Consider the following 23,700-nt stretch of genomic DNA (forward strand, 5'->3'; position numbering starts at 1 on the left):
AAGGCTAAAGGAGTTTATCACACCAAACCAGGATTGTTAAAGGGACTGCTGTCATAAGAAGTTGATTTTCTCCTTAGTTTCTCTTGCCCTAGAAGATGTATCAGCAAACATATTGCTATGAGAGATGTCTGAGATTTTACTGTCTATGTTTTCCTCTAGGATTTTTATGGTTTCATGTCTTACATTTAAGTCTTTTATCCATTTTGAATTTACTTTTGTGTATGGTGTAAGTTGGTGGTCCAGTTTCATTTTTTTGCATGTATCTCTCCAATTTTTCCAACACCATTTATTGAAAAGACTGTCTTTACTCCATTTTATGTTCTTGCCTCCTTTATCACATATTAATTGACCATAATGGCATGGGTCAGTTTCTGAGTTCTCTGTTCTGTTCCACTGATCAATATGTCTGTTCTTATGCCAGTACCAGGCTGTTTTGATTACAGTGGCTTTGTAGTATAACTTGATATCTGGTATTGTGATCCCTCCAACTTTGTTCTTCTTTCTCAAGATTGCCATGGCTATCTAATGAACAAAATAAACTGACAAACAAAATAGATTCAGAGACATAGAAGCATGGAACAGGCTGATGAATCTCAGAGGGAAGGCAGGAATGGGTGAGTGGGTGGTGAGAGATTAACCTAAGAACTTATATGAATATATGTATAACCCATGGACACAGATAATAGTGTGGTGAAGGCCTGGAGGAGGGGGTGCAAGGTGGAAGGGATCAATGGGGGGAAAGGAGGACATTTGTAATACATTCAACAATAAAGATAAATTAAAACATTTTTAAAAATCCATTGATCTATTTTGTACTTTAAATGGATCTTTTATCCATGTAAGACTCTGTAACATCATGCACCTAGCAATTGGAAAACACCACTTCAGTGGGATATGCAGATCTTCCAAATGTTGATACATTTCATTATACAATATAAAACATCACATTTATTAATATCACCTTCATCTTAGATAAGCCTTTATGTTTAGAGAAGCTATAAAGCTCATGATGGCTAACACAAGTTTTCCAAAATTCTAATGTTTGCTTGAAAACTCAAATTTATCGTTGGCAACCAATACTCTCATGTTTTCCTTGAAATGACAGGTTCACTTAAGGTGACCAACCATCTTCTTTGCCCAAGATTGAGGAGCTGGCTCCTGGGAAAGTGTTAGAATTCCAGCACTGAAATCAGGAAGTCCCTTGCAACCCCGAATGCGTTGCCCTGGGCTCATATATTTTTGAGAAAATATCTATCAAATATGCAAGACAGAGTAACTCTAGTTAGTCTGTCTGCCTGTCACTCTTTCTAGAAAAAAATATAATAAAATAAAGGTGTTCCAAAACAAGAGCAGCTAGTTCAGCTGGCAACTCACATACCAAGATGAATGCTTTTCTCTCAGATAATCATCGTTCTTTGCTTTGCTGCAGAAATGCTTTGTGAGTTTTTCCCATTTTGTCACACAGAATATTAAAAAGACATGTACTCAAAGGTCAGTGTTTAATAAAGAGATTAAATTCTATTATTTCATTAGAGGCATTATTAAATAAAGTTGCCTTTAAAAAAAATGTAAGTGTGTGGCAGTGAAGATTATCCTAACTACCAGTAGTTTAGTGCCACAGCCTTGTGATTCACTCTCAGGAGTCAGCAGTTTCACATCCGTGGCTTTTGCACCATGAGGGTAAAAGTCAATGGAGTAAAAATAGGTAAATAGTGTCTTATAATATTAACAATATTATGAAAATAGTTTTGATCTCATGGATTGCCTGTTGGTAGATGCCCAAAGGTCTATCAACTATAATTTTTAAGAAGCCCTGTTCCATGGCATAAGCCCTGCTGGTTCAAGCATCTGCCCACTTGTGAACCCAGAATTACCATTCTCTTCTCTTCCTGCCCAAGGATCTCCCCAGGGTTTGGGAAATTTTCCTTTCATATTTTCAAACACACACACTTAGAATATACCACCTTTTTGATAATGGGATGCTGACCCTGTGCCCTTCACTTACTTTTGTTGATTCAGGAGCCCTTCATTATCATCCTTGCAAGAGAACCCACCTTAGGTGATTCCGACATGGTTTTCTGGCCTCATCCATCTAATAAAAGGTGAACATGCAACAGAAATGTGACTCCCACTGGGTCACAGCCATGCTACATATTCTAATATACTCTAATTTCCCAGTAGTCATAAGCAAGGCAGACAACAGTATTGAATGAGACTGTTTTTAAATTAGTTCAAGTGGCTACTGGCTGGGTGTGGCTCAGTGGTTGAGCGTCTGCCTACGATCCAGGAGATGGCGGTTCGATTACTGGTCAGGGCACATGCCTGGGTTGTGGGATCGAGCCCCAGCTGTGGGTGTGTAGAAGGCGCCGATCAATGACTCTGTCTCACATCATTGATGTTCTCTCTCTCTCTCTCCTCTCTCTCTCTCTCTCTCTCTCTCTCTCTCTCCCTTCCCTCTCTGAAATCAATAAAAGATATAGTTTAAAAAAAATCAAATTAGTTCAAGTATGGATTTTTATTATTTTACTACAGATATTAACAGGTTTTACTTTGGGTTGTAACAAATACTTAAGACTTGAGATTGATGTTGCCAGTGAGAAACCTCAGTTGGAATTACATAAATAAAAATGACATCTTGTAACCTTGAGGCCTGTGCATAAAAACAAGACTCATGAAATAGAAAGTAGATTCTGAGCCACTTTTCCTCGTCTTAGAGCTGTCCAGGGTTCTCATTATCTGTCAGAACATCTGCCACAGCTGCCATCAGCTGATGGAGAATGAAATAAGTGTAGTACACGGGTGACATTTTGCTGCATTTAGGGTTTGAAATAGTTCTTTTTAATTAAAAAAAAAAAAGTCAGATGAAAAAGAGTCTGAAATGAGATTGACAGGTAGCTGTATTCCCTGGAGACATATATTGCTATTCTTAGGAGTCAGAAACATAGCCAAAATTAATTTATCTGCGTAGTTCTACTTTCATTTTATGTAGCATTTTACAGTTTATTAAACACTTAACGTGCACGATCTTATTTCTCTTTACAGCATTCATAAAGTGGATGCATTTTTTTCTCTCCATTTGATCAATAGGATCTAAGGCTGAGTGATTTGCTTAATGTCACACCACAAAGTCTCCTACTGATGTCTGTGGACCCAGAGTACAATGTCCATCCAATGGGCGGCAGTGGCTGTACAGAAACCCCGATGGTGGAGAGGAAAAGGGGGGGGTGGAAAGTTAAACATGGAAAATGGAAATCACTTGCTTACCTCTGCTAGCTCCTGATGCTAGCCTGCTGGCCATGCAGCACCATTCCCGTCTGTGCCTCTCCCCTGGGAACATATGTCCCAGAATGCTTTTCCAGAGTGTTTCCACATTAGGTGGAAAGTAGAAGAGAGGCAGACATGATTTTATTGGTCCTGTAGCAAGAATGCGCAGAGAGGTAGCTTCAGTGGGTCTGAGGTTTCGCAGCTGCCTCTAGGTGGTTTGCAGCGTTGCACCTAACTCGGGTTCATTGAAGGTAATTTTCTGTACTTCCTGCAACTTCTTGCCTCTCTGAAAGCTAATAATGAACCTGAGAACAAGCAGAGATTTTACGCGACCTTGGAAACTCCAGCCCTACCACAGTAATATTCTAAATATCTATATTCCCTAAATTAAATAACCTTTCTGTTTGAAATACCTTGAGTGGTTCATTATTTTCTGAAAAGTACCAACTGATAAATTCTCCAACTGCACAAAAATGACAGCAGGATAAGAAAAGAAGTATAAACCTTTAAGGACAATGACACTGTAAGTTCGACATACCAGCAGAGACATTAACAATTTTTTTTGGAAGATAGAATTCAGATTAGTAAGTGGTAACTGACATATCAGAGAGAAAAAAACTGAAACTCAACTGTGCATAGAGGTGAAATGTTGATAAGAAGTAAGCTGATTAATACTGTACTAGAGCCCTGGCCAGGGTGGCTCTGTTGGTTGGGTGTCATCCTGTGCATGGAAAGGTTGTTGATTTGATTCCTGGTCAAGGCACATGCCTGGATTTTGGGCTCAATCCCAGGTGGGGGGTGAGCAGGAAACAGCCAGTCAATGTTTCACTCTCACATTGATCTCTCTCTCTCTCTCCCTCTCCCTCTCTCTCTTCCTTTCTCTCTAAAAAAAATCAATAAAAAATCTTAAAAAAAAAAAAATTGTACCACAGATACCTTGCAAGTTTCAGGAATAGAAGACACAAGGTGACTTTGAAGTTAGTAGCATAGGATGAGTTAGAAATAGGTGTATTGATTGAAAGTCTATATAAATATAATTTAGGAGCTGGAGAACTTTTTTTGTAAAAGGCCAGGTGGTAAATATTGTAGGCTTTGTGCCTCATAATCTGTCACAATTATTTAACTCTGCAGTGTAGTGCAAAAGCAGCTATGGGGCCTGGCTGGCGTGGCTCAGTGGTTGAGCATCAACCTAGGATCTAGGAGATCTCAGTTTGCTTTCCAGTCAGGGCACATGCCCTGGTTGCTGGCTTGATTCCCAGTGGTGGGCATGCAGGAGGCAGCCGATCAATGACTCTCATCGTTGATGTTTCTATCACTCTCTCTCCCTTTCTCTTCCTCTCTGAAATCAATAAAGATATATTTGAAAAAAAAAACAAAAAAAAAAGCAGCTATGGGTAATACTTAAGTGAATGGGCATGGCTGTGTTCCAATAAAACTTGATTTACAAGAACAAGTGGCAGGTCAGATTTGGCCCACAGGCCATAGCTTCCAACCCCCTTTTTGGACCATTAGAACTTTTTCACCAGCTTAAGTAGTTTCCCCCATCCAGGATAAGACAAGAAGTTTGTTCTCTTGAAAGGTTGAAATAAAGAGATTCGATTGTTGGTCACGTTAGACACAGCTGGGGAGCAGATATGGAATGCCGAATCATACAGAAATTAGAAGGATTATATTCCAGACTACAGACTAGGCCACGGAAACCATAGAGACTTTACCTGATCCATCTCCAAAAAAGCATGACTTAAAAAAATGGAGGTAAATAACAAGAGACACTGAAGGAAAATTGAAAGTGGTTCCCAGAGGGTAGAAAGAATCAGGCATAGGGTATTATTTCTCTTTGTAGGAAGCATATTAGTTACTTGACCTTTAAAAACATTGAATATATAATTTAGATAAAATTGAAATTAAATTAATAAAAGTAAAAGCAGAGTAATTTAAGGTACTATGTTCATGTTTCATGATCCCAGGAAGTCAAGAGCAGGTATTACTATCTGGAGTTTCCAAGTGAAGATGCGGAAGTGTTAAATTCTGAAGCTGAATACATAGGAGAAAAGCTGTTACTCTGGGTAGGGGGAAATTTATTGGTTTTAGCTGGTAAAACTAGAAGGAATTATCATTACATTAATGGGAAGCTTGGTGGAAACTCACAAATACAGAAAGCACTACAGAGTGTTTAAACTTTTATGACCCCAAGTGTGAGCCAAGAACAGTGCTGAGTAGCAACAGCTCCAACTGAGCTGAAAATCTTGGATAAGACTGAGCAATGTCAGCATCACTCCTAGTTGCCTGAGGGATAAGCACCCTCCTCATATTAATAACATAATGAAAAATGCAAATGAAGTAAACAATTATTAGGTGCAGAGAAGCACATGGCTTAATGAACTCCACCTTGGAGGAAGTATTGGAATGGAATATGCAGGATCGGGGTGTATGTGCAGTAGACAAAGGATGAGATCATGAGGAGGTGAACATGGGTTATAAATAAATGTGAGCTGGAGACTCTCTTGGTTAATGCTGACTTGTTTCATTTCTTTCCAGTATCACTGAAGTAGGTGTATGTTGCTGATCCTTCAATAGCTTACCAATTCCACCTGGAGCCATCACTTCAGGAAAGAAAAATTCAAGACAGGTGGATGACAGAGTTTATAATTCACACCCTTTGGTGTGTTTGGAAATTTACTTGGGTTACTAAGAATTATCATACCTGCTTCTCTTACTTACCCTCCCCGTTTATTGCCACTATCAATAAAGATAAAACCCACTCACATGGGTATGGATAGGAGGAAAGAGGAGCCAACGAGAAACTAGGTTTTAGCAACCAATGCTTGGATTTTACATCTATAAGAGATTACATCAACTCTCTTAGACCCTCAGCTTCCTCTTCTGTTAACAAATATTTGGGAGATTGTGGTGGTTAATTTTATATGTCAACTTGACTGGACTGCAGGGTGCCCAGATATTTGGTTAAACATTATTCTGGGTGTGTCTGTGAGGATGTTTCTGGAGGAGATTAACATTTGAATTGGTAGACTGAATAAAACAGGTTCCCCTTCTTAACATGGTTGGGCCTCCTCTAATCTGTTGAAGGCCTGACTAGAACAAAAAGGCTGAGTAAAGAAAAAGTTGATGCCTCTCTGACTGAATGTCTCCAAGCTGGGACATTGGTCTTCTGCCTTCAGACTTGGACTTGGACTAGAGCTTATATGATTCATTGGTCCTCTATGTCTCCAGCTTGCTGACTGTAGATCTTGGGACTTCTTAGCCTCCATTATCATGTGAGCCAATTTCATATATCTCCCATTGGTTCTATTTCTCTAGAGAACCCTGACCAATAAAAAGACAATGATACCTCCCTTATTTGGATTTCTGAGAAAGGTTTTATTTGGCACAGTATCTGACCAAATGTAAGTATATACACATGCACAAAAAGATCTTTTCATTATAATGATGTGCTTGGGGAAAAAATGAAGAAAAATCCAGAAGTATAAATGTTTGTTGATTACCATTTGGATAAAAGCAGTAGAAGTACTAGGTTGGGATGTGAACATTGAGGTTAGAAATGTTCCCACGTATTAGCTGTTAAGATTTTGGACAAATGGCCTAACTTGACATCATCTCAGTTTCCTCCTATATAGAATGGAGTCAATAACACTTTTTTTCCTAAGCTTTTTTTGAGGATAAAATGTGATAGCACAGACAATCTTCCTCAGCAGATGGTGAGCATTGTTGTTAGAGGTCAAATGATTACCAAAGATCACTTACTCGGTTAATGAAGATGGGGTCCCTATCCAAGCTACCCTTACTGTTCAGCCCCAGGACCTCCCACTTTATCAACTCTCTTGCGGTTGGAGAGCCATCCCCTCATTTTTCTGGGTAAGAAACAATTTCTCTGGTGTTGGTTGAAAGAGATTGCACCTTTTTCTGCATGACCTTCCTTAACCGTATACTTTTAATGAGAGAAGGGCACCTTCCTTTGGCATGAATAGTTTCTTTCTCTCCACTGCTAAGCACTGAAGTAGAGCTGTCCCCTAAAGAGAGCCTGTGATCTTAGGTCTTGGGCTCTTTTTAATTAAAGCTGTGAATGGCTAATGACCAGCCCACCAGGAGTGAGAGCTGAGTGGGGGGCAAGGTACAGGGAAGTCCAAAAGGAGTAATATGCCAGTGGCTGCACAAACTATTGAAAACCAGGCATCCAAGATCGTTATTCATAATTGCTCAAAATGATTTTTTGGACTTGGCACCTAGGTATCAGGCCCACACCCACAAAATGCCTTCATCCATCTGAGCAGCACTGGGGTCTTCATTTTCAAATGGGGAGTGCCTTCCAAGGCTGCACAACCCAAGTAACCTGAACTTTGACAGGTCAGCAACAAACAAAGATAATTTGTTTCTGGACAAAACCCTGAATCTGTCATCTTGTGCAGAGTATTGCAGATTTCCTGGAATGTAGGGCACAGCTTATCAGAGTTCTGTGCAGTTTTGGAGAGTGTGGATCTGATATCCTGATACAGTCAAGGGTAGCTCAGGCCACTATTCCACTTTTGATCATAAAAGCATCCCCCGATGCTCTGCCTATAGGGGAATGAGTTCTTTGAAAACTGTGGAAGCATTTTAAATTATTTGTGTCTTTTCTCATGTCTTTGTTTTCATTTTATAAAAATAAATTCATCTTTTTATATTTTAATACAATAAAGTATCTACATCTGTGGTTTTTAATTTCCCTGGGTGGTTGTGGGGGTGGGGGAGGTGTTCACAGACTCCTTGAATCCTCTCTCCATCCAGTTACATACACACTCATAGGTCCTCACTCTTTTGTATTAGGTTTTAAGCAACCCATGTTCTAAAAGTCATTGACTAGGATAAAGAATAAACATAGATTAAGGAGTAATATGTTTAGGGAGGTATAAGGAGGTGTCAGTGAGGGGATATCCCTCACCCTTGTTCTTTTGGCTGGTCTAATTAAATTGACATAACACATTAACAGGAGGGAATAAAAGGACAATTCAATTTGCAGGTACAGAAGTGTCACAGAAATGGGACCTAAGAAATGACCAAAGAGGGCAGCTTTTATACTTTTTAGACAAAGAAACAATACATCTGTGAGGAACTGAACAGGACAAAGAAATTTGGGCTTGGGTGCTTAATTAGTGAAGGCTCCAAGCAGAGTTTGGGCTTGGGGTAGTAAACTGTGAAGAAGCCACAAGTGTTGTTTATAAAGGCTTCTCGGCTTTGAATGCCCCCATCTCTGATGATAAGAATGTTCCTCTAATTCCTGGTACAGGGTGGGTACCTTTCACATGGGAGACTGACTTCTTGTTTTTGGTAGGGGACAGAGAAAGGAGGGTCATCAAGTAACTAATTCACAATAATCAACATGCCACCTTGGCACATTTGGGGGCAGCCTGTCCTGAGCTCCAACAGAGGATTCTTGGAAGATGCCCGAATCCTGGTATGCCCTTTCACGACTCAGCTTCTTCAAGGCCCATTACAAGTTCTAGGTGTAGGTTCTAGCAGGAGGGAAAGAAGGAAGGAGAGTTGGATGGAAAGAGAAGGAGGCAGAGGGAAGGAGGGAGGGAGGGAGGGAGGGAGGGAGGGAGGGGAAGAAGACAGGTGGTCAAGGGCAATCTGAGAAGTTCAGCAAATCCCACTTACTAACTATGTCTTCTACACCAGACCTGGTGCTAGGTACAGGCCACACAGTAAAACAAATGCTGTTTCTGTACAGAGGAGTTCACAGAAAAGAACCGAAGCAAATGTACAATCACTTAGCTCTATAAAGGGATGCATGACGTGCTCACAGAGGACGGTGGGGGACCTCAGGAAAGGCTTCAAAGCAGAGGAGGTGTCTGAGTTGGGCCTGGAGTATAACAGTGATTTCAGCAGACCTGGAGGGTTGAGTATTTTTAGACCTCCTGGCTGCCCGGGGATGTGTGCCAGCAGCATGACTAAGGTCATTGTCCGGGACTCCAGCTTCAATTGAAATCGTTCAACAGTTACTTATTAGGCCTCTGCTCTGAGGCAGGGACCGAGGGAGAAAAAGGAGCAGCATGTGTGGCCTGCATTCTTCAGGAACTTAGCATCTAGGGGGCAAGACAAGTTATCAGCCTTGGTAAACACAGAGCAAGCGAGAGGCCAGGGTAGGAGGAAGCAGGAGGCCGGGCAGGCAGACGGGAGCCTCGAGCAGGATGTGTCTTCTGGATTCAAAGCATAGAGGGAAGGAACTGGCAGCTGAGCCCAGAGGTGGGGCCGCACCTGTCTCAACGTCCCACCACCTGGGTTCTTCCTGGCTATGTGAGCCTCCATCAACTTAGGTTCCTCCCATTTTTATTTAAGCTATCATTTTGTGAATTTTAAAAAATGGTATTTTTGGTTTTGCTTAATGTCTGGAAAATGTAAGAATGCTCACCTGGGATAAGAAGATCCTTGGAGCCCAGGCTACTTCTGGTTAACAGAAGAAATGGCAAATATTTCAAAAATACAACTGGGGTGGTTTTCCATTTTTTAAAATTTCATTTCAGCTGTGCAGGGGGGAAAAAAAAGTATTTTTCTTCTACCCCTCTAAGTTCTCAGCTGGGGCTCTGTAATAAAGGACAGATTAACAAGAGAAAAGCATACAAATTTATCTAATATAAGTCTAACATGACACTATTTCCAGGCCTCTTTTATCATCCCAAAAGGAAACTCTGTAATCGTTAAGCAAGAAGACAACTCCCCATTCACCCTCACCCCCAGCCCCTGGTCACTTCTAATCTGCTCTCTGTGTCGCAGAATTTGCCTGTTCTAGATGTTTCATAAAAGGTTCCAATATGTGTCCTTTTATTTCTGGCTTATTTCACTTAGCATAATGTTTTCAAGGTTTATCTATGTTGTAGCATGTGTCAGAATTTCTTTACTTTTTATAGCTGAGTAATTGTACATATACACCGCATTTTGTTCCCCATTAATCTGTCGATGGACACTTTGGCTGTTTCCACTTTGGGGCTATTATGAATAATGCTGCAATGAACACTGTCTGTGAAATTCACCATTCAAATTCTAGTTCATAGCCAGGAGTGGAACTGCTGAATCACGTGGTCTGTCTGTGTTTGGTTTTTGAGGAACCACTAAGCTGTTTTCCACAGCAGCTGAGCCTTGTACATTCATTCCACCAGCAATGCACAAGAGTTCCAATTTTCCACATCCTCACCAACACTTGTTTAGTTTAGTTGTGTTTTCTTTGTGGTTTTGGTTTCTCTTATCCTAGTGGGTATGAAGTGGCATCTCAATGTGGTATTGATTTGCATTTTCCTGATGACTAATTATGGTGAGCATCTTTGCATGCGCTTATTGGCCAGTTGTCATCTTCTTTGGAGAAAGTCCTTTGCCCATTTTTTATAATTGTGTTGCTTGTCTTCTTATTGTTGAGTTTTAGGAGTTGTTTATATGTTCTGCATATTAAATTTTCATTGGACATATGATTTGCAAATATTTTCTGTTTGGAGGGATCTTTTTAATAAAAACCATATTACAGAAGGTTAAAGAGTGAGGCAAAATGAAGTGAAGAAAGCAAAGAGCAAACTATTTTTTGAGAAATTAGGTGATAGGGGAAAGGCAGTAAGTAGGAATGTTTTTGTTTATAAAGCTGGGGGATGGTTAAGTACAGAAAGTAGAAAGGAAGGAAGGAGACAGTGAAAAGTGATGAATTCAGTGATGGGGGTAATTGTTTGGGGGGTTCCAGAGTAGGGAGTGTGTCCAAGGATATAGCTAGAAATATGAGTCTTGCAAAGGAGCCACAGTAGAGTCACCTCATTTCCTGATTTAAAAAGGAAAGTGACTAGGCGGGGCTCTATGTCCTTTCTGCCATCTTCATGAATGTGGAAGTCAATTTAAAATAAATCAAGTCAATGTCATCTAGAATTTATAATTTCTCCCTTTATAAATTCAATATGCTTAATGAACAGTTACTTTATCTTTTAAACAGCCCCAAAGAAAGACATGAAGCCTATGCATGGACATTATAAGCATGCAATCAAATGCCTTCTAAAAGCTCTAGATTTTCTGCACCTCCAAATTATGAGGCCAAAATGTTTTGCAAAGAACTGCTCCCTGTTGCTTGGTGTTAATGGTGGTGATGATGGAATGTTTATTTTGATAAACTTATCCTTGTAATTGTGTGTGTTTGTTCACACTGTACTCAAGTTTGGGTCCTGAATATCCATGTTTCAAGATGCAGAGAAAGAAGGCCTTGACCAGAGATTCCTGGAAAACCAGTCTGTATTGCTTCTGCTCTTGCCCCTCTTAGAGTCAAAGTCTTTGTCACTATATTAAAAGACCTGAGAAGTCCAGCAAAAACCAATTTAACTTGGTTAACCCATGTTTATAGAAACTCATTTGAACACAAAACACTGTTTTATGTTTGCAACCATTAACCTCCCAAAGACCAGAATTCCAGAAAATACACTTTGGAAAATGCTCACCTGGATGGGCAATTCCTTTTCTAGAACATTCCACTTGTCATCAGTTTCATCTCACAAATCTCAGAAGAAAAGCTGCTTCAGTTCCGACAATGTTTTCCTTGCTCCCTCCAAAGTTCCTTTGTTCTTTGCTTCTCTCTAGGAAGCATTTAGAGTAGCATTTCCATGAATGGCATTCTACAGAATTGAGTCTCATGCTGAAAACTGAAATATAATAAAACAGATATACAGCCACAGATACACACACACACACACACATACAGACACACACATATTATTGCTGTTATTATTATTGGCTCCATTTCTTTTTACTGTTCCAATCTGATACCCCTATGGTGGTTTCACGGGCACCGTTCCATCACCTGGGGTTTTTAAGCAGAGACAACTCAGTGGGGGTGTGGAAATGTGCCCCAGGGATGTGGTTAAGGCTGCAAATTGAGCCCCATATGAACACAGCCTAACAGCAAGGTGGTAAGGCAGCAGGCTCCCAGCCTGCCCGTATGGACTTATAAAGAGAAAGGGGCAGTTGGTATGTAATGAGCTGTATTGACAAGCTTATCTCTTTTTTCCTGCTGCTGTGATCATGAGCCCCTGCTGTAATTATTACGAAGGGATTCCATAAGCATTATTACCATGTATTAAACATATGTGATAGCGCCAGATAGGCACCATGATAACCACAGAACGCTAACAAGCACAAATGTTTTTGTGTTTTGCAAAGCCGAGCACAAAACTTCTTGAAACGGTGCTTTTTCTTTCAAAGGATGCCAGCAAGTATAAAACATAAGATTCACGTCAGATAAACAACCAGACAAGGAACAATACATGAGGAGAAAGGAACTCTACAAAACAGGAACCTGAATTCCAGTTTACAAGGCAACATATTGAATTTCTTCTCCTCGGCCTAAAGTCAGAATGACAATATTATTTAGGTGTGAAAATCAAGATTTAGTGTAAGGACAGAAGGGCCCTTGATGGACATAGAAGTTTTAGTTGATATATTTAGAGGACGGGGGAACTGGGTCAATAAGAAATGGAAGGCATGTATTAGAGCAGCAATTTTTAACACTTTCCATCTCATAGCACACGTAAGCTAATTACTAAAATTCTGCAGCACACTAAAAAATAGATATAATTTTGATTCATTCACATGTGATGGCTATTGTGTGGTCCGTTTTAATTTTTTTTATCTGACAATCTAAGGGAATAGAGGTCATTGTATTAGAGGACAAAGCATAGGTCCCACTGCTGCCACCATGGTTGGTTTCCCTAAGGGTTAAGGTAAATAAAAATGAAAGAAGAGTGTAATCTCATTAAGGAAGCTAGGTATAGAAAACAGAGACATGAGCTTTTGTGGTAAAATATAGAACTGATGGAAAATCAAGCAATCAGAACTTGAGAAGCCAGTGTTTTGGGGAATACATTTTGACTCATGCTGAGTAGTGAGAAGAAACACGGACTGGACATTAGGAGACCTGAGTTATAAACTGCTCAGGGTAGACTGATCCCTATAAGATCTACTCCAAATATGAGTAAATTAGCATCATGAAAGTTTATTTCTCATTCATATCACAGACCTGCGTGGTCAGCAGTGGGCTCTGCATCACCAAGGCCTTCAGGGACCTGAGGTCCTTCCTTTTATTGGATCCACGACCCTTATGGCCTCACAGTCTTCCACATCTGACAAAAGGAGAAATGAGAGAGAGTGTGAAGAACTGTACATGAGGTTTTGTGGGCCTGGTAGGAAGTTGCACAAATTACTTCCACAACATTCCTCCGGCCAGAACCCCATCATGCGGTCTCATCTATTTGCAAGAGAAGCTGGAAAATGCAGTCTCCCTATGTGTTGAGGAGGAACGTGAAATGGGTTTACCTTTGCCACATAAGGATACAAGTGAATATTTTTGTCTCATTTTTCTCATCAGTGGTCAGGTCTCAAGTCAAATAGAACTGGGTTCATGGGCAGGTTCTCCCACTGACTAGCTATGCAGCTCTGGGCAATCTGCATAAACTTCCTGAGTTTCATTCTTTGTTGCTTCTAGATTGGATAGTATTATATACATATAATAGAGTCTCTATGAGGATTAGGCAGTATGAATTACATGAAGCATTTAGCCTAGTTTCTGGCATAGAATAAACACTCATTAAAGGTTACCTATATCATAAGGTGTATTTCAGGACTAAAGTTTAAGATTTTATTTTTATTAAAGTAGTTATTGACAAGTCCACCCATAGCCATTGTCATCAGAGAAGGAAAAGGTTCCAGGGCTGGCAAACATTTGACACTTGTGTCACCAGTCTCCTCTCCTATAAACATGGTAGCCATTGCTAATCGATAGCCACACTCCCCCCTTTAAGCTGGACAAGTCCTCAGAGTCCTTATCAACTTGGCGTTGGAGTTGGCATGAATCATGCTAACTATCTGCCACCATGAAGTTAACCTTTATCCTAGTAAGAAATGTGATCAAAAGCTCTGGGACCGGTTGCACCACACAGGTAATAGGTTTAGATACAAGAAGGATTTGGATTTCCAAACTGAATTTAACACTACCAAGGGTGGGAAAGAATGCAACATGAGGGGCTAATTGTATGAAGTCCAGCGAGGGTGCGCCGTACCATAGGCCTTCAGACAGGAGAATGAGGGTGACCGACGCGGATGAAGGGTTTCAATGACCCATTGAATCCCCAAATCAGAAGCTAAATTAAATAAAATCAAGGTTGATGAATAGTTATTTGATTTGAGTAGTCAGATGTTTTCAAGTGCATCTCTGAATGCTATTTGTGGGCTGTGACTAGCTCAGGAACCCAGGTGGGAGAGGTGCTGCAATTGTATGTGTTTGCAGAAAAGGCAGGTTGAGTTCCATCCTCTAGGAGCACAGCCAAAAATACAGAGTGAAGAAATTGGCTCACGATTAGGCAGAAGTTGATGATCGAGGAAAAATTTTTTAATAATAAGAATCACAAAAATATGCTTAAAACTGTATGGAAAGAACCCCAGAGACCAAAGGTTTATTTTGTAATAGCAGCAGAAAAAAAGTGGAAAAATCCCAAAGAGAAAACCTGCAAGGGCACAGCCAAGTGACAAGAAGTCAGAGGAAATTAATAAGAGGCCAGATACAGTCCTCACAAACCGAAGACTCTGAGTGCAGGGAGAAAATTGCAAACTTTCTGCAAGTTGGGAATGGTGCAGAGAACCTGTGAAAATTAGGGCAAGTGATCTTAACTGAACTTTGCAAAGTAAGGAACATAAATTCCATTTTAGATTAGGACAGGCCTGCAGCTGAACAGTCTGTGAGTCGTGGGGAGAGGCTGCTCATCTGTAGCGGCTCTGCTGGGCCATGCTCTTTCATCTCTAGTGCTTCCTTTAACCCTCAAAGCTTCTTTCCACTCTGATAATCCCTCATGGACTGCCACCCTCTTCTTCCATGCTACTCAAATGGAGGAGAGGAACACAGTGCCAGCAGTGAGGCAGCCCAGTGTTCGAATCAGCTCTAGTGCTTATTTGCTCCTTACAATCACTATTTCTTCATTTGCTAAGTGCAAGTAATAATAAATCTCTTGCAGGCTATTAGGAGAACAAAATAAGAAAAGACATACACAGCATCCATCGCTGTGCCTCATACTAAGGGATTCTTATAGCGACTGGCTATTGTTATTAAAAAGCAAAGGAATTCCACTCTACAGTTCTTCTATACGTTGGTGCCCTCAGCTTTTTTTTTTTATTATTATTGCTTTGCACAGCATTGAAAAAATAAATTGAAAAGTCTGTTTCTGACCATGAGAGAGTAACAAAATCCACACTCATCCTCCCACCATAAGTAACTAGAAAATTGGACAAGATGTGTAAATAATTTCTTTCCAACATTGGACCTCAGGCTGCCCAGGACTGTGATCCTTGATAAAGGTGAGACATCACTACAGAAGCTGCAGATACTAAAAGAATAAAAAAATAATCAAAGAACATCGTAGACAAATTTATGCCAATAAAGTTGACATCCTAGATAAAAAGGATGCACTCTTTGAAAGATATAGATTACAAAACAGATTTAAGAAATAGAAAATTTTAATAATCCTATATCAATTTGAAAAATTGATAAACTTTTCTCAAAGAAAAAAACACCCCACCCACCCAGACCTTGATGTCTTTACTGATAAATCCTACCCAACATTTAATGAAGGCATAACACCAATCCTAGGGCATTGCAGGAAAGGAAAACTGCAGAATACCATTCTTCATGAACACAGATGAAAATATTCTGTAACAAAGTACTAATATCCAAGCCTGTTATATAAAAGTAATAGCACACAATGAACAAGTGTAAATGCAAGTTGGGCTCCTTTTCTTATAAGGACATTAGTCATCTGGAATAGGGCCCACCCATATGACCTCATTTTTACTTAATTACCTCTTTAAAGCCCTTAGCTTCAAATATCGTCATGTTCTGAAGTACTGGGGGTTAGGAATTCAATATATGAACTTTCATGGAGCCAATTCAGCCCATACAATGACCATTGGTTTGGTATGCCTTTGTTCTACGTTGCAACCAATCCAAACCCTATCCAGCTTCAAAGACCAGATCAGACATTACCTCTGTGTTGCAGTTCTTCCATATGGGCAAAGCAGATAGGCTCACTCACTATTCTGAGCCGCTGTAACATTTGGTTTGTACATCTGTCAGTATATGAATCATAGTCATTATGCAGTAGAGCTACTAGGAAGCTTTCTTCTCTCCTCTCCAATATTGTAAGTCTGCGCAGCCAGAGAACATATTATTTTCATTATTGTGACTCCCTTGACTACCAGCGCTGTTCTGGTGCAAATAAACATTTGTCGTTCAATGTGGTGCTTCTTAGGTCAGCCTTCGAGATAGGTCTCAGGAGCCCAGGAAGTTCTTCTTGCCTCCCTTCCCCTCACTGCCTGAGCTACTTCATTAATTCATTTACAGCATTGAATCTAAATCAAGTACAGCATCTTGATAAGTGTAGTGATATTTTGGGGGTTTTTCAGACTAGACTTTAATTCTGAGAGAGCATGAGGAATATGGGAGGCTGGGGCAGGGAAGGTCAGAACCTTTTTGTTCATTTGATCCACATGGCAAAGCTATGGCAATGCTGTATTTTCTACATTTTACAAAAGAGAAACCTGAAGCTCAGAGAAGTGGCATGTAGTTAGCAGTAGTTCTTGGTAGTTAGTAGTACAACCAAAATTCTAACACAGGCCCAGCATGTCTCCAGTACTTGACAGTAACCTCTTTCTACCATGTCCCACTCAATTGTAGCTTGGGGAGAGCTGCTCATGACATAGTATATGGTGTTTATTAGGTGGGAGGCACTGTTCCAAGTACCTTGGATATAGTAATTCATTTCATATGAACAACAACTCAGTGAAGTAGGCCCTATGTTTTTATCAATGTTTTACATATGAGGAAACGGAGGCACAAAGATGTTAAGTAACTTGCCCAATACTACTAATAAGTAAAAAGCCCAGAACTTGACCCAAGCTGACTGATAGGGTCAAGCCAGAGTTGCAGCCCTGAACCACTCTATTGTACGGCATCATTTCACGAGTTGTCAACTTCACATGTGTCCCAGCTTCCCACTTGCAATTCCTGATTAACAGCCGCTCTGGAGACCAGCCAGACATAAGCCCATGAGTCAGTTAAACCTTTCCCAGTTCATATTTCTTACTCAAACTTTTCATGGTTCGGGTAACTACTAAAATAATGGATACCAGCCTCTCACTTTTCACCCTTCAGAATACACATTTCCCAGTCCACATGCCAGCACACAGTCCATCTCATCCCAAGCTGGGATGAGAATTGGGTTTAATTTTTTCTTTTTTAATGAAAAGTGAGTTTCACACATCTAGTTGCTCTCCATGGGCTGCTTTGTGTGTGTGTGTTTTTTTACTTTTATTTTTTTGAATAGGGAAACTATAAATTGGGATTTTGTCCCAAAGTATATCAATTGTTTACACTGCATTTCTGCAGACACTTTTTCCAGCTGCTGCTAAAAGGCAAGAAGATGCTTTCAAATGCTTTACCAGTGGCAACTCCCTTCTATTTGTTACCTTTGAAGAAGAAAATTGTATTTTACCAGGAAGCAACAGGAAATGGGTTCTGAGCACCTTCTGGTTTACATGGCTAAGGGGAGAATTTTTCAAAGACTTCCTTCGCTCACTTTTCCCCTATGGAGATGACATACTTGATCTAATTGGTAAATTTTGGAAGAACAGCTGTGTCAAATTCTGTCCCCCTTTTATGTTGCCTTGACTGCCTTCATGAGTAAGAGAGGGAACCAACCTCAAACTTGTGCGCCGGTTCATACCTCAAAAGACACTTTCCCCCCAGGACTTCAAGCTGATGTTGGATTCAATAATTATATAAGAAATATGTACTTATTTCTCCTTCTTGGGAGAAAGTTCTCTCAGGCCTAAGGAATTCCATGATGGGAGTCAGTGGTAGTGGACATGGCTGCACAGAGCCAAACTGTCTGCTCACACAATTTCATGGAGGCCAAGATCCTGAAAAGAGTTCACAATGACTGAAGTTGCCACCACCCAAATTTCCAAACGTTGCTAACAAGTACAAAGATCTCAAGAGACCTTCTCTGCAAATGAAGCCAATATGGAGACCGATGCTTTATCTCCCGAGCCTGGTAAAGGCAGATGCCAAAATTAAGCTCTTGAGGGAGCATTTCTGCCAATCGTGTTTAAGTTCAAGGATTGTGATTATGGGACAACTGGCCTTAACTAGTCAACGTCCTGGTGAGGCTCAAACTTCTCAAAAAACATTAAGTTTCTGGTACCATCTTTGGCAATACTAATTGAGGTAATGCAGAAGGCCTGCTATATGGTGGGTTTTCTTTTCTGTTCAAGTTTTTAATAATTTTAGAAAATAAAAGAGATAGAGAATGAAAATAATGACAGAGACTAAGTTGGAGTGGACTAGCCAGTTCTGGAAGCCAAGTGAACTTAAACGACTACTGAATTTCAGAATTAGACAGACCTACCGACCTGGTCACGTCAGCGCTGGGCCAGTAGGTCGCTCTGTCCCCTGTAGGAGAGCAAAGAAGCCACGTTAGTATATATATGTTCCTTGCACTGAGCTTCTCTCCAGAGGAAGAACATGAGCACGCATGAGCAATGCTCAGTTGCTATTCTTTCCCAATGTAAAGGTGAAGAAACCAGAAAAACTCCCCTCCTCATGGGAACCAAGAGTGGGAAAATGGCATTTCCATCCACCAAAGTCCAAAATAGTCCAATTTCCTTATTTCCCATTTCAGATCAATCTATAAAGCATTGTATCGTGAGTTATGCCAAGGAACTTGGTTCTTATACTTTAGTTTTTTGTAACTCCTGTGATCGTACAGTGCAGGGCTTTAGCACCAGGACTGCTGCAAGATGAGGTCTTGCCTTTCCATGGCTCACTTCAAACAACATGTACATCACTTTCTATTGTTAACATTTCAGTGTAGACCATTTCAGATTGTCATGTCAGGAAAAGTGACTTTCGCCTATTCCTTGCTTGGGCAACCACAATTTTTTAATAGCCTTTAAATCCAGGGATATGAGAAGGAAGAAAGCATATCACTTTTGTCCTTTGTCACCTGAGAAGGGATTTCCAAGTTGTCTTGTTACCCCTCTTATTTGTCGATATCTCTCATTTTTTTCCATATATATTAATCACTCCTTTAATAATTATATATTTTGCTACCTTCCCAACCCCACATGTTTCATTCCACTAAAGGATTCATTCTGTTTTTTAAAAATTTTAATATACTTTCATTTTAAGTTGATAAGATAAAAGAAGCTATAATTTTTTTTTTTTTAAATGCAGTTGTTACAGTGAGTTTAACCTCAGTGGAGTGTGTCTGCAGAGCTGTAAAACAGTGACTCCTGTTCTTCTCCATTGGAGTGATGGGTCAGTGACAGGTAGGACCATTAGTTCATGTCCATCTGGATACCTCAGCCATCACACATGACATCTGCCATGGTATTTGCTGAGCTGATTTTCCAACATTGTAAAGGTTACTCAATTTGACTACCTACATTTTATTCCTAAGTTGGTTTTTTTCATCAGTGGGACTTGGGGGGAGGATTAATACATAAAAGTTTGAATTTAAAAAAAAATACCACCCAGCCGGCATGGCTCAGCAGTTGAGCAACCACCTACGATCCAGGAGATCACAGTTCGATTCCCAGTCAGGGCACATGCCCAGGTTGCACACAGGAAGCAGCCGATCAATGAGTCTCTCATTATTGATGTTTCTACCTCTCTCTCTTTCCCTCTCCCTCCTGTCTCTGAAATCAATAAAGACATACATTTTTTTTAAATGCCAATTTTCCTCAAGTTATGAAAGACTTTGAAAAGACTTTTTAAAAACTTTTTTTACAAGGCATTAACGCTCAGTAAATGTTTATCTTTAATTTTAACCTGAAACTAAATTAGAGAAATTCCAGTCCACATGGACTTTGTTTTTACAAAACTCATTAAGAAGGCTTACAGAAATCTGCGCTGATAAAAACAAAATTATGAAATTGCTACTTCAGCTCTGAGAAAGTCTAGAGTGCTTTATTTATTATGACCCCATTTACTGAAAACTCTCCAATTGGTTGAAATCCAATTTAAATAAATGCAGAAATTTCTACACATCCCAAACCTTAAAAAAAATGATGGGAGAACGGAAGGAGAGGGGTGGGGAGGGGGAGAGGGGAGGGAAGGGGAGGGGAGGGGAGGGAAAAGGGAGAGAGAGAAAGGTGTGGAGGAAGCTATACTGACATTCTGAGCAGCATCCACAACAAACCACACTTAACCTGAAAAACCCAGGGTTAGGGACAATGACTGCTCAAGCAGCAGAAAATTCATGTATACTTTAAGGCAGCCCTCCGCACTCGCACATTCCCAACCCCCAGTTAACCCTTAAGCAACGTGGGTTTGAACTCTGTGGGTCAAATGAGAAAGATTTCCCGTATAAGCAGACCTGCGCGGCTCAAACCTGCGTGGTCCAAGGGTCAACTGTATGAGAATAACTTTAGGGAAGGTCATTGAGCTGGAGTTCTTTGTAAACACCTAGAAGAAATCTCACAATTAGGTGGCCTCGCAGTAAGGAGTCACTCTGGACATCGCCAACCATCACAGGGCTTCCTCTCCACCTCCCCACCTTCTCTGCCCAACCCACACCTCTGCCCTGCTTCACCCCCGAGGAAAAGGGGCCCTGCAGACTAGAACAAGTACGGATGAGGCCTTCCAGCCTCCGCCTGCCTCTCTGATGCTGTCCAGGCCTTTCATTTTCTTTCAGTGACCCCCTAATACATTTCACAATTCCCTTCTGCCGGGCCTGGAGGTTGGACTGGAAAGGATCCTTTTCAATAAGACCTTGGGCTTATCTCACTTTACCAGGGGGCCTTCTGCATGTCACCTGCAGGAGTCGGCCTGGTACAGTGGAATCGGCTCAGAATTTAGTTTCAGAGAGGTCTGAGCTCAAATCCTAGCTCTTGATTTTATTAGCTTTATGGTCCATACTGCAGTCAGAGTTTTCTTTCCAGATGCAATTCTGCCCTCCTCAGAACTCTTCAGTGGCTCGCCATTACTTTTTGCATTAAGGCCAAATCTTGCATCCTGGCTTGCAGGCTCTGCAGATTCTGGGCCCCTATTCCTCCTTGAGCTTCTTCCCACACCACTCTCCCCCTCACACTCAGAGCCCCAGCCCTCTCGCATCTCCCTCAGTATTGTGAGCTCTTTTGCTTGACTCTAGAGAAGGGAGCAATACTCTTTTCCTGCAAACAGCTGGATGGTAAATATTTTTTCCAGCTCTGAGAGCCAAATGGCCTTTGCCACCACCTGCTCACCTTTGCCGTTATGGTGCCAAAGCACCCACAGAGCTTACATAGATGATTGGGCGTGGCTGTGTGTCAATAAAACTAGCATTTGGGTGGTTGGGGACAAGCAGTGCTGATGCAGATTTGACCCATGGGCTGGAGTTGGCTGACCCCTGCTCTATACCTTCATCCATGCTATTTATTCCCTCTGCCTGTGATAACTTCCACCTGCCCTTTGCATGATCATTTTTGCTGGTTTTTATCTTTCTTGCCTTGGCTTAGGTGCTACTTCCTCCTGGAATCTTCCCTCTTGCCAACGCACCCTGCACTGTCCCCACTAGTGACTCATGACTCTATATTATAATTGCTTATACAAATATGTAAATATTTGTATCCTTCCCTAGACTGTAAGTCCCACAGGGCAGGATCAAGTTTGTCCTGCTTATTTTATACCCAGCACCTGCCCCTAGCAGGTACTCAGTAAACAATAACTCCTCTGGTCGTTATCATTACTGTAGGATTAGGTTGAGTGGGCCACTTTGAGTGAGCCTGACATCCTAGCAACAACTTCTATCCAAAAAAATCAAACAGACAGACACACGAAGGCCAAGGTTTCCCAAGTGAGGGTTGCCTTGGGGTCTGCATGGAATTGATTTTAGCTAGTGAGCAGGGCAATGGCCTGAGCCCAGAGTCAGTGCTTCTCCGTCTCCCTGTGCATTACAATCACCTGGGAGAGCTTTAAAACTTGCCAATGCTCAGGTCTTACCTGCAGAGGTTCCTATTTAATTGTTCTGAGGTGCAGCCTGGCATGAGAATCTTTACAATCTCCCAGGCCTATTAGTTCCCTGGGACTGCACAACAAATTACAACAAATTGGGTGGATAGGGAACAGGAATGTATTCTCAGAGTTCTGGAGGCCAGGCGTCTGATTAAATTGTGGGAGGCACTTACCTCTCCAGCTTCTGGTGGGTGTAACGTTCCTTGGTATCTTGGCGTGTGGCCCCATCACTCCAGTCTCTGCCTCCGTCCTCACATCACCTTCCCCTCTGTGTGCCTGTTCTCCTCCATGTGGCTCTCACAAGGACACTTGTCATTGGACTTAGGGCTCACATGCACAACCCAGCATGATCTATCTCAAGACCTTAACTTAATTATATCTGCAAGGTCTTTTGTCCAAATAAGGTCCCATCCACAGGTTCTAGGAATTAGGATATGGACTTATCTTTGGGAGGGGCCAACGCTCAAGCCCCAAGGCCAGGTAATTCTGATTTACAGCCACTCTCTAAGTAACATGCAGACATTTACAGGTGGGCTCACACACCTGTGCCCAGGCTTGAGTGGGGATGGACCACTTCATCAGCCAGGTGACAATGAGCATTTTGGAGCATTCCTTACCGTGATGAAACAGGAATAAAGGGTTAAGGATGGGTGGGGTAGAAGTGCCAGGAAAGTGAAAAAGAGGGAATGCAAAGCTGGGACTTTATAACCAACCTCTCTCTGTTCTCTCCGTCAGAATTATTTTTCTTTCTATACGTGTATCTCTAATACCCAGACTTTCCTCTCCTTTATTTTTTTTTTTTTTCTTTCTTAATTGAAACATTGTCTTAGACTGGGTGTCTATAGTCCTATCACCTCATATGGTTTCAAAGACAACCATGCCCTTCATTTGGGTCAGACTTTTGGACCAAGCTGTGGAGAGGTTTTCGGTGTGTTTTTTTAGTAATTGATAAAGGGAAGGTGGCTCTCCTTTCAGACTGGCTGAGGGTGGAAAGTCAGATGTATCTCTATACTTCATTGAAACCAGACTGCCTCATGCTGAGTTTGAATCCTTTAAAAGCTAAAAAATAGGGAAAGAAATGTGTAATTCTCATGAAATCAGAGCACCTCCCTGCTTCTCTGTTTGCTGTTTACTTTTCAAAAGTCATTTTACTTGTAGCTCTATCAGATATAACTTTGAAAGTCTAACAGTGATGACCAAATTCTGGAAGGAGATCAGGAGGTTGGGGATAGAATGCCTGGCTGCCTTTAGATTGCTCCTCTCTGCCATCTTGAGGGAACCAAACATTATTAGGAGTTCTAATAATTACAGCACAAATAGTACTTTCATGGTAGTCAGCAGCCAGTTTGATGGGAAATGGCTCATCCTTATTTATAATAACATCA

This window comes from Miniopterus natalensis, chromosome 2 (assembly GCF_054644295.1).
Source record: "Miniopterus natalensis isolate mMinNat1 chromosome 2, mMinNat1.hap1, whole genome shotgun sequence".
Lineage (NCBI taxonomy): Eukaryota > Metazoa > Chordata > Mammalia > Chiroptera > Miniopteridae > Miniopterus > Miniopterus natalensis.